The following is a 14396-nucleotide window of genomic DNA, read 5'->3' on the forward strand; positions in this document are numbered from 1 at the left end:
GAACATGGAAATATCTACACCGCTATCTGTATATACATGGAAATATCTACACCGTTATCTCTATAAACATGGAAATATCTAAACTGCTACCTGTAAAACAGGGAAATATCTACACCGCTATCTCAATAAACATTGAAATATCTACACTGCAATCTTTATAAACATTGAAATACCAACACTGCTATTTGTATAAACATGGAAATATCTACAACGCTATCTCTATAAACATGGAAATAACTACACCGCTATCTCTATAAACGTGGAAATATCTACACTGCCAACTGTATGAACATGGAAATATCTACAACGCCATCTGTACGAACATTGAAATATCTACACCGCTATCTGTATATACATGGAAATATCTACACCGCTATGTCTATCAACATGGAAATATCTACACCGCTTTCTCTATAAACATGGAAATACCTACACCGCCATCTGTATCGACGTGAAAATATCTACACCGCCATCTGCATAAACATGGAAATATCTACACCGCTATATGTATTAAGATGGAAATATCTACACCGCCATCTATATAAACATGGAAATATCTACACCGCCATCTGTATGAATATGGAAATATCTACAGTGCAATCTCTATAAAGATGGAAATATCTACACCGCCATCTGTTTAAACATGGAAATATCTACACCTCTATCTGTATTAAGATGGAAATATCTACACTGCCATCTCTATAAAGATGGAAATACCTACAACGCCATCCCTATGAACATGGAAATATCTACAGCGCCATCTGTATAAACATGGAAATATCTACACAGCTATCTGTAAAAACATGGAAATATCTACAGCATAATGTGTATAAACATGGAAATACCTACCCCGGTATCTGTATTAACATGGAAATATCTACAACGCCATCTGTATGAACGTGGAAATATCTACACCGCCAACTCTGTAAACATGGAAATATCTACACCGCCATCTGTAGGAACATGGAAATATCTACAACGCTATCTCTATAAACATGGAAATGTCTACAACGCCATCTGTATATACATGGAAATTCGTACACCGCTATGTGGATAAACATGGAAATATCTACACCGCTATATCTATAAACATGGAAATATCTACACCGCCATTTGTATGCACGTGGAAATATCTACAGCACCATCTGTAGGAACATGGAAATGTCTAAACCGCTATCTCTATAAACTTGGAAATACCTACACCGCTATCTGTAAAAACATGGAAATATCTACACAACTATTTCTATAAACGTGGAAATGTCTACACCGATATCTGTATAAACAAGGAAATACATACAAAGCTATCTGTATAAACATGGAAATATCTACTCCGCTATCTGTGTAAACATGGAAATATCTACACCGCTATCAGTATAAACATGGAAATATCTACAATGCTCTCTGTATAAACATGGAAATATCTACACCGCTGTCTGTGTAAACATGGAAATATCTACACCGCTATCTCTTAAAACATGGAAATATCTACACCGTAATGTGTACAAACATGGAAATACCTACACCGCTATCTGTATAAACATGGAAATATCTACACCGCCATCTGTAGGAACATGGACATATCTAAACCGCCAACTCTATAAACATGGAAATATCTACACCACCATCTGTAGGAATATGGAAATATCTACACCACTTTCTCTATAACCATGGAAATATCTTCACTGCCATCTGTATAAATATGGAAATACGTACACTGCTATCTGGATAAACATGGAAATATCTACACTGCTATATCTATAAACATGGAAATATCTACACCGCCATCAGTATGAACATGGAAATATCTACACCGATATCTGAATAAACATGGAAATATCTACAACGCTATCTGTGTAAACATGGAAATATCTACACCGCTATCTCTTAAAACATGGAGATATTTAAACCGCTACCTTTATAAACATCGAAATATCTACACTGCTATCTGCATAAAAGTGGAAATATCTACACCGCTATCTGCATAAACTTGGAAATATCTACACCGCTGTCTGTGTAATCATGGAAATATCTACACCACCAACTGGAGGAACATGGAAATATCTACACCGCTATGTGTATAAACATGGAAATACCTAGACCGCTTTCTTTATAAACATGGAAATATCGACACAGCAATCTCTAACAACATGGCAATATCTAAACCGCCATCTGCATGAACATGGAAATATCTACACCGCCGTCTCTATAAAGATGGAAATATCTACACCGCCATGTGTATAAACATGGAAATATCTACACCGCTATCTACATAAAGATGGACATATCTACGCCGCTTTCTGAATAAACATGGAAATATCTACACAGCCTCTGTATAAACATGGAAATATCTACACCGCCATCTGTATAAACATGGAAATATCTACACCGCCATCTGTATAAACATGGAAATATCTACACTGCCAACCGTATAAACATGGAAATATCTACACCGCTATCTGTGTAAACATGGAAATATCTACACCGTTATGTGTGTAAACATGGAAATATCTTCACCGCCATCTGTATGAACATGGAAATATCTACACCGCCATCTGTATAAACATGGAAATATCTATACTGCCAACCGTATAAACATGGAAATATCTACACCGCTATCAGTATGAACATGGAAATATCTACACCACTATCTGTATAAACGTGGAAATATCTACACCACTATCTGTGTAAACATGGAAATATCTACACCGCTATCTGTTAAAACTTGGAAATATCTACACCGTTATGTGTGTAAACATGGAAATATCTTCACCGCCATCTATATGAACATGGAATTATCTACACTGCCATCTCTATAAACATGGAAATTTCTACACCGCCATCTGTAGGAACATGGAAATATCTACACCACCTTCTGAATGAACATGCAAATATCTTCACCGCCTTCTGTATGAACATGGAAATATCTATACAGCCATCTGTATGAATTTGGAAATATCTACACCGCTAACTGTATGAACATGGAAATACCTGCACCGCTATCTCTATGAACATGGAAATATCTACACCGCTATCTGTATAAACAAGGAAATATCTACACTGCCATCTCTATAAACATGGAAATATCTACACTGCCATCTGTATAAAGATGGAAATATCTACACCGTTATCCGTAAAAACATGGAAATATCTACAGCGTTATCTGTATAAACATGAAAAGATCTACACCGCCATCTCTATAAACATGGAAAATCTACACCGCTATCTGAATAAACATGTAAATATCTACACCGGTATCTGTATAAACATGGAAATATATACACAGCTATCTGTATAAACATGGAAATATCTACACCGCCATCTGTATGAACATGGAAATATTTACACCACCATCTGTATAAAGATGGAAATATCTACACCGTCATCTGAATATACATAGAAATATCTACACCACCATCTGTATAAACATGGAAATATCTACACCGCCATCTGTATGAACATGGAAATATGTACAAAGCCATCTGTACGAACATGGAAATATCTACACCACCATGTGGATGAACATGGAAATATCTAAACCGCCATCTGTATGAACATGGAAACATCTACACCGCCATCTGTATGAACATGGAAATATCTACACCGCCATCTGTATGAACATGCAAATATCTTCACCGCCGTCTGTATGAACATGGAAATATTTACACCGCCGTCTGTATGAACATGGAAATATCTACACCGCTGTCTGTATGAACATGGAAACATCTACACCGCTATCTTTATAAACACGGAAATATCTACACGTCTATCTCTATAATCATGGATATATCTACACCGCTATCTGTATATACATGGAAATATTTACACCGCTATCCGTATAAACATGGAAATATCTACAGTGTTATCTACATAAACATGGAAATAACTACACTGCTATCTCTATAAACATGGATACATCTACACCGCTATCTGTTTAAACATGGTAATATCTACACTGCTATCTGTGAAACAGGGAAATATCTACACTGCTATCTCTATAAACATGGAAATATCTGCACCACTATCTCTATAATCATGAAAATATCTACACCGCCATCTCTATAAACATGGAAATACATACACCGCCAACTGTATGAATATGGAAATATCTAAACCGCCATGTGTATAAAGATGGAAATATCTACACCGCTATCTGTATGAACATGGAAATATCTACACCGCCATCTGTATGAACATGGAAATATCTACACAGCCATCTGTCTAAAGATGGAAACATCTACACCGCTATCTGTATGAACATGGAAATATCTACACGGCTATCTGTATAAACATGGAATTATCTACACCGCTATCTGTATAAACATGGAAATATCTCCACGGCTATCTCTATAAACATGGAAATAACTACACCGCTGTGTGTATAAACATGGAAATATCTAGACCGCCTTCTCTATAACATGGAAATATCTACACAGCCTTCTCTAAAAACATGGAAATATCTAAACCGCCAACTGTATGAACATGGAACTATCTAAATGGCTATCCGTAGAAACATGGAAAATCTACACCGCTATCTGAATAAACGTGGAAATATCTACACCGGTATCTGTATAAACATGGAAATATCTACACAGCTATCTGTATAAACAGGGAAATAACTGCACCGTTGTATGTATAACCTTGGAAATATCTACACCTTTCTCTTTATAAACATGGAAATAACTACACCACCATTTCTATAAACATGGAAATATCTAAACCGCCATCTGTACGAACATGGAAATATCTACACCGCCTTTATAAAGACAGAAATATCTACACCGCCATCTGCATAAACATGGAAATATTGACAACGCCATCTGTATAGAGATGGAAATATCTACAAAGCCATATGAATAAAAATGGAAATATCAACACCGCCATCTGTATAAACATGGAAATATCTACAAGGCCATCTGTATAGAGATGGAAAAATCTACGAAGCCTTATGAATGAACATGGAAACATCTACACCGCCATCTGTATAAACATCTAAACATCTACACTCCCATCTGTATAAGCATGGAAATATCTACACCGCCATCTGTATGAACATGGAAATATCTACACCGCCATCAGTATGAACATGGAAATATCTACACCGCCATCTGTATGAACATGGAAATATGTACACCGCCATCTGTATGAACATGCAAATATCTACACCGCTATCTGTATGAACATGGAAATATCTACACCGCTATCTCTATAAACATGGAAATATCTACACCGCTATCAGTGTAAACAAGGAAATATCAGCACTGCCATCTCTATAAACATGGAAACATCTACACAGCCATCTGTATAAACATAGAAATATCTACAACGCTATCTGTATATACATGGAAATATTTACACCGCTATCCGTATAAACATGGAAATATCTACAGCGATATCTATATAAACATGGAAATAACTACACCGCTATCTCTATAAACGTGGATACATCTACACTGCTATCTGTATAAACATGGGAATATCTACACTGCTATCTGTGAAACAGGGAAATATCTACACCACTATCTCTATAAACATGGAAATATCTACACCGCCATCTCTATAAACATGGAAATACATACACCACCACCTGAATGAACATGGAAATATCTACACCGCCATGTGTATAAAGATGGAAATATCTACACAACTTTCTGTATGAACATGGAAATATCTACACCGCCAAATGAATAAACACAGAAATATCTATACCGCCATAACCATACACTTGGAAATATCTACACCGCTACCTGTATAAACATGGAAATATCTACACCGCTGTCTGTATAAAGATGGAAAAATCTACACCGCTATCTGAATAAATATGGAAATATCTAAACCGCCATCTTTATAAACATGGAAATATGTACACCGCTATCTCTATAAACATGGAAATATCTACACCGCCGTCTATATGAACTTCGAAATATCCACAGCGCCATCTCTGTAAAGATGGAAATATCTAAACCACCGTCTGTATAAACATGGAAACATCTACACCGCCACCTCTATAAACATGGAAATATCCACACCGCCATCTGTATGAACATGGAAATATCTACACAGCCATCTGTTTAAAGATGGAAATATCTACACCGCCATCTGTATAAACATGGAAATATCAACACCGCTATCTGTATAAACAAGGAAATATCAACACTGCCATCTCTATAAACATGGAAATATCCACACTGCCATCTGTATAAACATGGAAATATCTACACCGTTATCCGTATAAACATGGAAATATCTACAGCGTTATCTGCATAAACATGAAAATATCTGCACCGCCATCTCTATAAACATGGAAAATCTACACCGCTACCTGAATAAACTTGTAAATATCTACACCGGTATCTGTATAAACATGGAAATATCTACACAGCTATCAGTATAAACATGGAAATATCTACACCGCCATCTGTATGAACATGGAAATATCTACACCGCCATCTATATAAAGATGGAAATATCTGCACCGTCATTTGAATATACATAGAAATATCTACACCGCCATCTGTATAAACATGGAAATATCCACACCGCCATCTGTATAAACATGGAAAGATCTGCACCGCCATCTGTATAAACATGGAAATATGTACAAAGCCATCTGTACGAACATGGAAATATCTACACCATCATGTGTATGAACATGGAAATATCTACACCGCCATCTGTATGAACATGGAAATATCTACACCGCCATATGTATGAACATGGAAGTATCTACACCGCCATCTGTATGAACATGCAAATATCTTCACCGCCGTCTGTATGAACAATGAAATATTTACACCGCCATCTCTATGAACATGGAAATATCTACACCGCTATTTGTATGAACATGGAAATATCTACACCGCTATCTCTATAAACATGGAAATATCTACACCTCTATCTCTATAATCATGGAAATATCTACCCCGCCATCTCTTTAAACACGGAAACACATACACCGCTATCTGTAAGAACATGGAAATATCTACACCACAATGTGTATAAAGATGGAAATATCTACACCGCTATCTGTATGAACATGGAAAGATCTACACCGCCATCTGTATGAACATGGAAATATCTACAGCGCCAACCATATAAAGATGGAAATAACTACACCGCTATCTGTATGAACATGGAAATATCTACACCACAATCTGTATAAACATGGAAATATCTACAACGCTATCCCTATAAACAGGGCAATATCTACACCGCTATCTCTATAATCATGGAAATATCTACACCACTCTCTATAAACTTGGAAATAACTACACTGCTATCTCTATAGACATGGAAATATCTAGACCGCCATCTCTATAAACATTTAAATATCTACACCGCCATATGCATAAACATGGAAATATCTATACCGCCATCTGTATGAACATGGAATTATCTACACCGCCATCTTTATAAAGATGGAATTAACTACACCGCCATCTGTGTAAACATGGAAATAGCTACACCGCCAACCGTATAAAGATGGAAATATCTACACCATCATCTGAATATACATGGCAATATCTACACAACCATCTTTATATACATGCAAATATCTACACCGCCATCTGTATAAACATGGAAATATCTACACTGCCATTTGTATGAACACAGAAATATGTAAAAAGCCATCTGTATGAACATGGAAATATCTACACCACCATGTGGATGAACACGGAAATATCTACACCGCCATCCATATAAACATGGAAATATCTACACCACCATCTCTATAAACATGGAAATATCTACACCGCCATCTGTATGAACATCAAAATATCTATACCGCCAACCGTATAAAGATGGAAATATCTACACCGTTATCAGTATGAACATGGAAATATCTACACCACTACCTGTATAAACGTGGAAATATATACACCGCTATCTGTGTAAACATGGAAATATCTACACCGCTATCTGTTAAAACTTGGAAATATCTACACCGTTATGCGTGTAAACATGGAAATATCTTCACCGCCATCTGTATGAACATGGAAATATCTACACTGCCATCTACAAAAAGATGGAAATTTCTACACCGCCATCTGTAGGAATATGGAAATATCTACACCACCATCTGAATCAACATGCAAATATCTACACCGCCATCTGTATGAACATGGAAACATCTATACCGCCATCTGTATGAATTTGGAAATATCTACACCGCTAACAGTATGAACATGGAAATATCTGCACCGCTATCTCTATGAACATGCAAATATGTACACCGCTATCTGTATAAACAAGGAAATATCTACACTGCCATCTCTATAAACATGGAAATATCTACACTGCCATCTGTATAAACATGGAAATATCTGCAGCGTTATCCGTATAAACATGGAAATATCTACAGCGTTATCTGTATAAACATGAAAATATCTCAACCGCTATCTCTATAAACATTGAAAATCTACACCGCTATCTGAATAAGCATGTAAATATCTACACCGGTATCTGTATAAACATGGAAATATCTACACAGCTATCTGTATAAACATGGAAATATCTACACGGCCATCTGTATGAACATGGAAATTTCTACACCACCATCTGTATAAACATGGAAATATCTACACCGTCATCTGAATATACATAGAAATATCTACACCACCATCTGTATAAACTTGGAAATATCTACACCGCCATCTGTATAAACATGGAAATATCAACACCGCCATCTGTGTGAACATGGAAATATGTACAAAGCCATCTGTACGAACATGGAAATATCTACACCACCATGTGTATGAACATGGAAATATCTAAACCGCCATCTGTATGAACATGGAAATATCTACACCGCCATCTGTATAAACATGGAAATATCTACACTGCCAACCGTATAAACAAGGAAATATCTACACTGCTATCTGTGTAAACATGGAAATATCTACACCGTTATGTGTGTAAACATGGAAATATCTTCACCGCCATCTGTATGAACATGGAAATATCTACACCGCTATCTGTGTAAACATGCATACATCTTCACCGCTATCTGTATAAATATGGAAATATCTACACCGCTATCTGTGTAAACATGGAAATACCTACACCGCTATCTGTATGAACTTGGAAATATCTACACCGCTCTATGTATGAACATGGAAATATCTACACCACTATCTGTTTGAAGATGGAAATATATACAGCGCTATCTGCATGAAAATGGAAATATCTACACCACTATCTGTATGAACATGGAAATATCTACACCGCTATCTGTTTGAACATGGAAATAGCTACACCGCTATCTGTAAGAATATGGAAATATCTACACCACTATCTGTATGAACATGGAAATATCTACACCGTTATCTGTATGAACATGGAAATATCTACACCACTATCTGTATAAACGTGGAAATATCTACACCACTATCTGTGTAAACATGGAAATATCTACACCGCTATCTGTTAAAACTTGGAAATATCTACACCGTTATGTGTGTAAACATGGAAATATCTTCACCGCCATCTATATGAACATGGAATTATCTACACTGCCATCACTATAAACATGGAAATTTCAACACCGCCATCTGTAGGAACATGGAAATATCTACACCACCTTCTGAATGAACATGCAAATATCTTCACCGCCTTCTGTATGAACATTGAATATCTATACAGCCATCTGTATGAATTTGGAAATATCTACACCGCTAACTGTATGAACATGGAAATACCTGCACCGCTATCTCTATGAACATGGAAATATCTACACCGCTATCTGTATAAACAAGGAAATATCTACACTGCCATCTCTATAAACATGGAAATATCTACACTGCCATCTGTATAAAGATGGAAATATCTACACCGTTATCCGTAAAAACATGGAAATATCTACAGCGTTATCTGTATAAACATGAAAAGATCTACACCGCCATCTCTATAAACATGGAAAATCTACACCGCTATCTGAATAAACATGTAAATATCTACACCGGTATCTGTATAAACATGGAAATATATACACAGCTATCTGTATAATCATGGAAATATCTACACCGCCATCTGTATGAACATGGAAATATCTACACCACCATCTGTATAAAGATTGAAATATCTACACCGTCATCTGAATATACATAGAAATATCTACACCACCATCTGTATAAACATGGAAATCTCTACACCGCCATCTGTATGAACATGGAAATATGTAGAAAGCCATCTGTACGAACATGGAAATATCTACACCACCATGTGGATGAACATGGAAATATCTATACCGCCATCTGTATGAACATGGAAACATCTACACCACCATCTGTATGAACATGGAAATATCTACACCGCCATCTGTATCAACATGCAAATATCTTCACCGCCGTCTGTATGAACATGGAAATATTTACACCGCCGTCTGTATGAACATGGAAATATCTACACCGCTGTCTGTATGAACATGGAAAAATCTACACCGCTATCTTTATAAACACGGAAATATCTACACATCTATCTCTATAATCATGGATATATCTACACCGCTATCTGTATATACATGGAAATATTTACACCGCTATCCGTATAAACATGGAAATATCTACAGTGTTATCTATATAAACATGGAAATAACTACACTGCTATCTCTATAAACATGGATATATCTACACCGCTATCTGTATAAACATGGAAATATCTACACTGCTATCTGTGAAACAGGGAAATATCTACACTGCTATCTCTATAAACATGGAAATATCTGCACCACTATCTCTATAATCATGAAAATATCTACACCGCCATCTCTATAAACATGGAAATACATACACCGCCATCTGTATGAATATGGAAATATCTAAACCACCATGTGTATAAAGATGGAAATATCTACACCGCTATCTGTATGAACATGGAAATATCTACACCGCCATCTGTATGAACATGGAAATACCTACACAGCCATCTGTATAAAGATGGAAACATCTACACTGCTATCTGTATGAACATGGAAATATCTACACGGCTATCTGTATAAACATGGAATTATCTACACCGCTATCTGTATAAACATGGAAATATCTCCACGGCTATCTCTATAAACATGGAAATAACTACACCGCTGTGTGTATAAACATGGAAATATCTAGACCGCCTTCTCTATAACATGGAAATATCTAAACCGCCAACTGTATGAACATGGAACTATCTACATGGCTATCCGTAGAAACATGGAAAATCTACACCGCTATCTGAATAAACATGGAAATATCTACACCGGTATCTGTATAAACATGGAAATATCTACACAGCTATCTGTATAAACAGGGAAATAACTACACCGTTTTATGTATAACCTTGGAAATATCTACACCTTTCTCTTTATAAACATGGAAATAACTACACCACCAAAATATCTAAACCGCCATCTGTACGAACATGGAAATATCTACACCGCCTTTATAAAGACAGAAATATCTACACCGCCATCTGCATAAACATGGAAATATTGACAACGCCATCTGTATAGAGATGGAAATATCTACAAAGCCATATGAATAAACATGGAAATATCAACACCACCATCTGTATAAACATGGAAATATCTACAAGGCCATCTGTATAGAGATGGAAATATCTACAGAGCCTTATGAATGAACATGGAAACATCTACACCGCCATCTGTATAAACATGGAAACATCTACACTCCCATCTGTATAAGCATGGAAATATCTACACCGCCATCTGTATGAACATGGAAATATCTACACCGCCATCTGTATGAACATGGAAATATCTACACCGCCATCTGTATGAACATGGAAATATGTACACCGCCATCTGTATGAACATGCAAATATCTACACCGCTATCTGTATGAACATGGAAATATCTACACCGCTATCTCTATAAACATGGAAATATCTACACCGCTATCAGTGTAAACAAGGAAATATCAGCACTGCCATCTCTATAAACATGGAAACATCTACACTGCCATCTGTATAAACATAGAAATATCTACAACGCTATCTGTATATACATGGAAATATTTACACCGCTATCCGTATAAACATGGAAATATCTACAGCGATATCTATATAAACATGGAAATAACTACACCGCTATCTCTATAAACATGGATATATCTACACTGCTATCTGTATAAACATGGAAATATCTACACTGCTATCTGTGAAACAGGGAAATATCTACACCACTATCTCTATAAATATGGAAATATCTACACCGCCATCTCTATAAACATGGAAATACATACACCACCACGTGTATGAACATGGAAATATCTACACCGCCATGTGTATAAAGATGGAAATATCTACACCACTTTCTGTATGAACATGGAAATATCTACACCGCCAAATGAATCAACACCGAAATATCTATACCGCCATAACCATACACTTGGAAATATCTACACCGCTACCTGTATAAACATGGAAATATCTACACAACCATCTGTATAAAGATGGAAATATCTACACCGCTACTGTGTGAACATGGAGATATCTACACCGCTATCTGTATAAACATGGAAATATCTACACCGCTATCTGAATAAACATGGAAATATCTCCACCGCAATACCTATAAACATGGAAATAACTACAGAGCTATGTGTATAAACATGGAAATACCTAGACCGCCATCTTTAAAAACATGGAAATATCTACACAGCCATCTGTATAAACGTGGAAATATCTACACCGCTATCTGTATAAACATGGAAATATCTACACCGCTACCTGTATAAACATGGAAATATCAGCACCGCTATCTGTATGAACACGGAAATATCAGCCCCTCTATCTGGATGAACATGGAAATATCTACACCGCTATCTGTTTGAACATGGAAATTGCTACACCGCTATCTGTATGAACATGGAAATATCTACACCACTATCTGTATGAACATGGAAATATCTACACCGCTTTCTGTATGAACATGGAAATATCTACACCGCTATCTGCATGAAAATGGAAATATCTACACAGCAATCTGCATATACATGGAAATATCTACAAAGCTATCTCTTTACACATGGAAATAACTACAGCGCTGTCTCTATAAACATGGAAATATCTACACCGCCATCTGTATGAACATGGAAATATCTGCACCGCCATCTGTATGAACATATAAATATCTACACCGCCATCTATATTAAGATGGAGATATCTACACCGCTATCTGTATAAACTTGGAAATATCTACACCGCTATCTGTATAAACATGGAAATATCTACACCGCAATCTGTATAAACATGGAAATAACTACACCGCTACCAGTATAAACATGGAAATATCAGCACCGCTATCTGTATGAACATGGAAATATCTACACCGCTATATCTATGAACATGGAAATTTCTACACCGCTATCTGTATGAACATGGAAATATCTACACCGCTATCTGTATGAACATGGAAATATATATACCACTACCTGTATGAACATGGAAATATCTACACTGCTATCCGTATGAACATGGATATATCTACACCGCCATCTGGATGAACACGGAACTATCTACACCGCTATCTGTATGAACATGGAAATATCTACACCGCTATTTGTGTAAATATGCATACATCTTCACCGCAATCTGTATAAACATGGAAATATCTACACCGCTATCTGTATGAGCATGGAAATATCTACAACGCTATCTGTTTGAACATGGAAATATCTACACCGCCATCTGTATTAACATGGAAATATCTGCACCGACATCTGTATGAACATATACATATCTACACGGCCATCTGTATTAAGATGGAGATATCTACACCGATATCTGTATAAACATGGAAATATTTACACCGCTATCTGTATAAACCTGGAAATATCTACACCGCTATCTGTATAAACATGGAAATATCTACACCGCTACCTGTATAAACATGGAAATATCAGCAACGCTATCTGTATGAACATGGAAATATCAGCCCCTCTATCTGTATGAATATGGAAGTATCTACACCGCTATCTCTATGAACATGGAAATAACTACACCGCTATCTGTTTGAACATGGAAATACCTAAACCACTATCTGCATGAAAATGGAAATATATACACAGCTATCTGCATATACATGGAAATATCTAAACAGCTAACTCTTTACACATGGAAATAACTACACCGCTATCTGTATGAACATGGAAATATCTTCACCGCCATCTGTATGAAGATGGATATAACTACACAGCCATCTGGATGAAAATGGAAATATCTACACCGCTATCGGTATGAACATGGAAATATCTACACCGCTATCTGTGTAAACATGCATACATCTACACCGCTATCTGTTTGAACATGGAAATATCTACACCGCTATCTGTTTGAACATGGAAATATCTACACAGCGATCTGCATATACATGGAAATATCTTCAAAGATTTCTCTTTACA

This window comes from Gorilla gorilla, chromosome 2 (assembly GCF_029281585.2).
Source record: "Gorilla gorilla gorilla isolate KB3781 chromosome 2, NHGRI_mGorGor1-v2.1_pri, whole genome shotgun sequence".
In the NCBI taxonomy this organism is placed as follows: domain Eukaryota; kingdom Metazoa; phylum Chordata; class Mammalia; order Primates; family Hominidae; genus Gorilla; species Gorilla gorilla.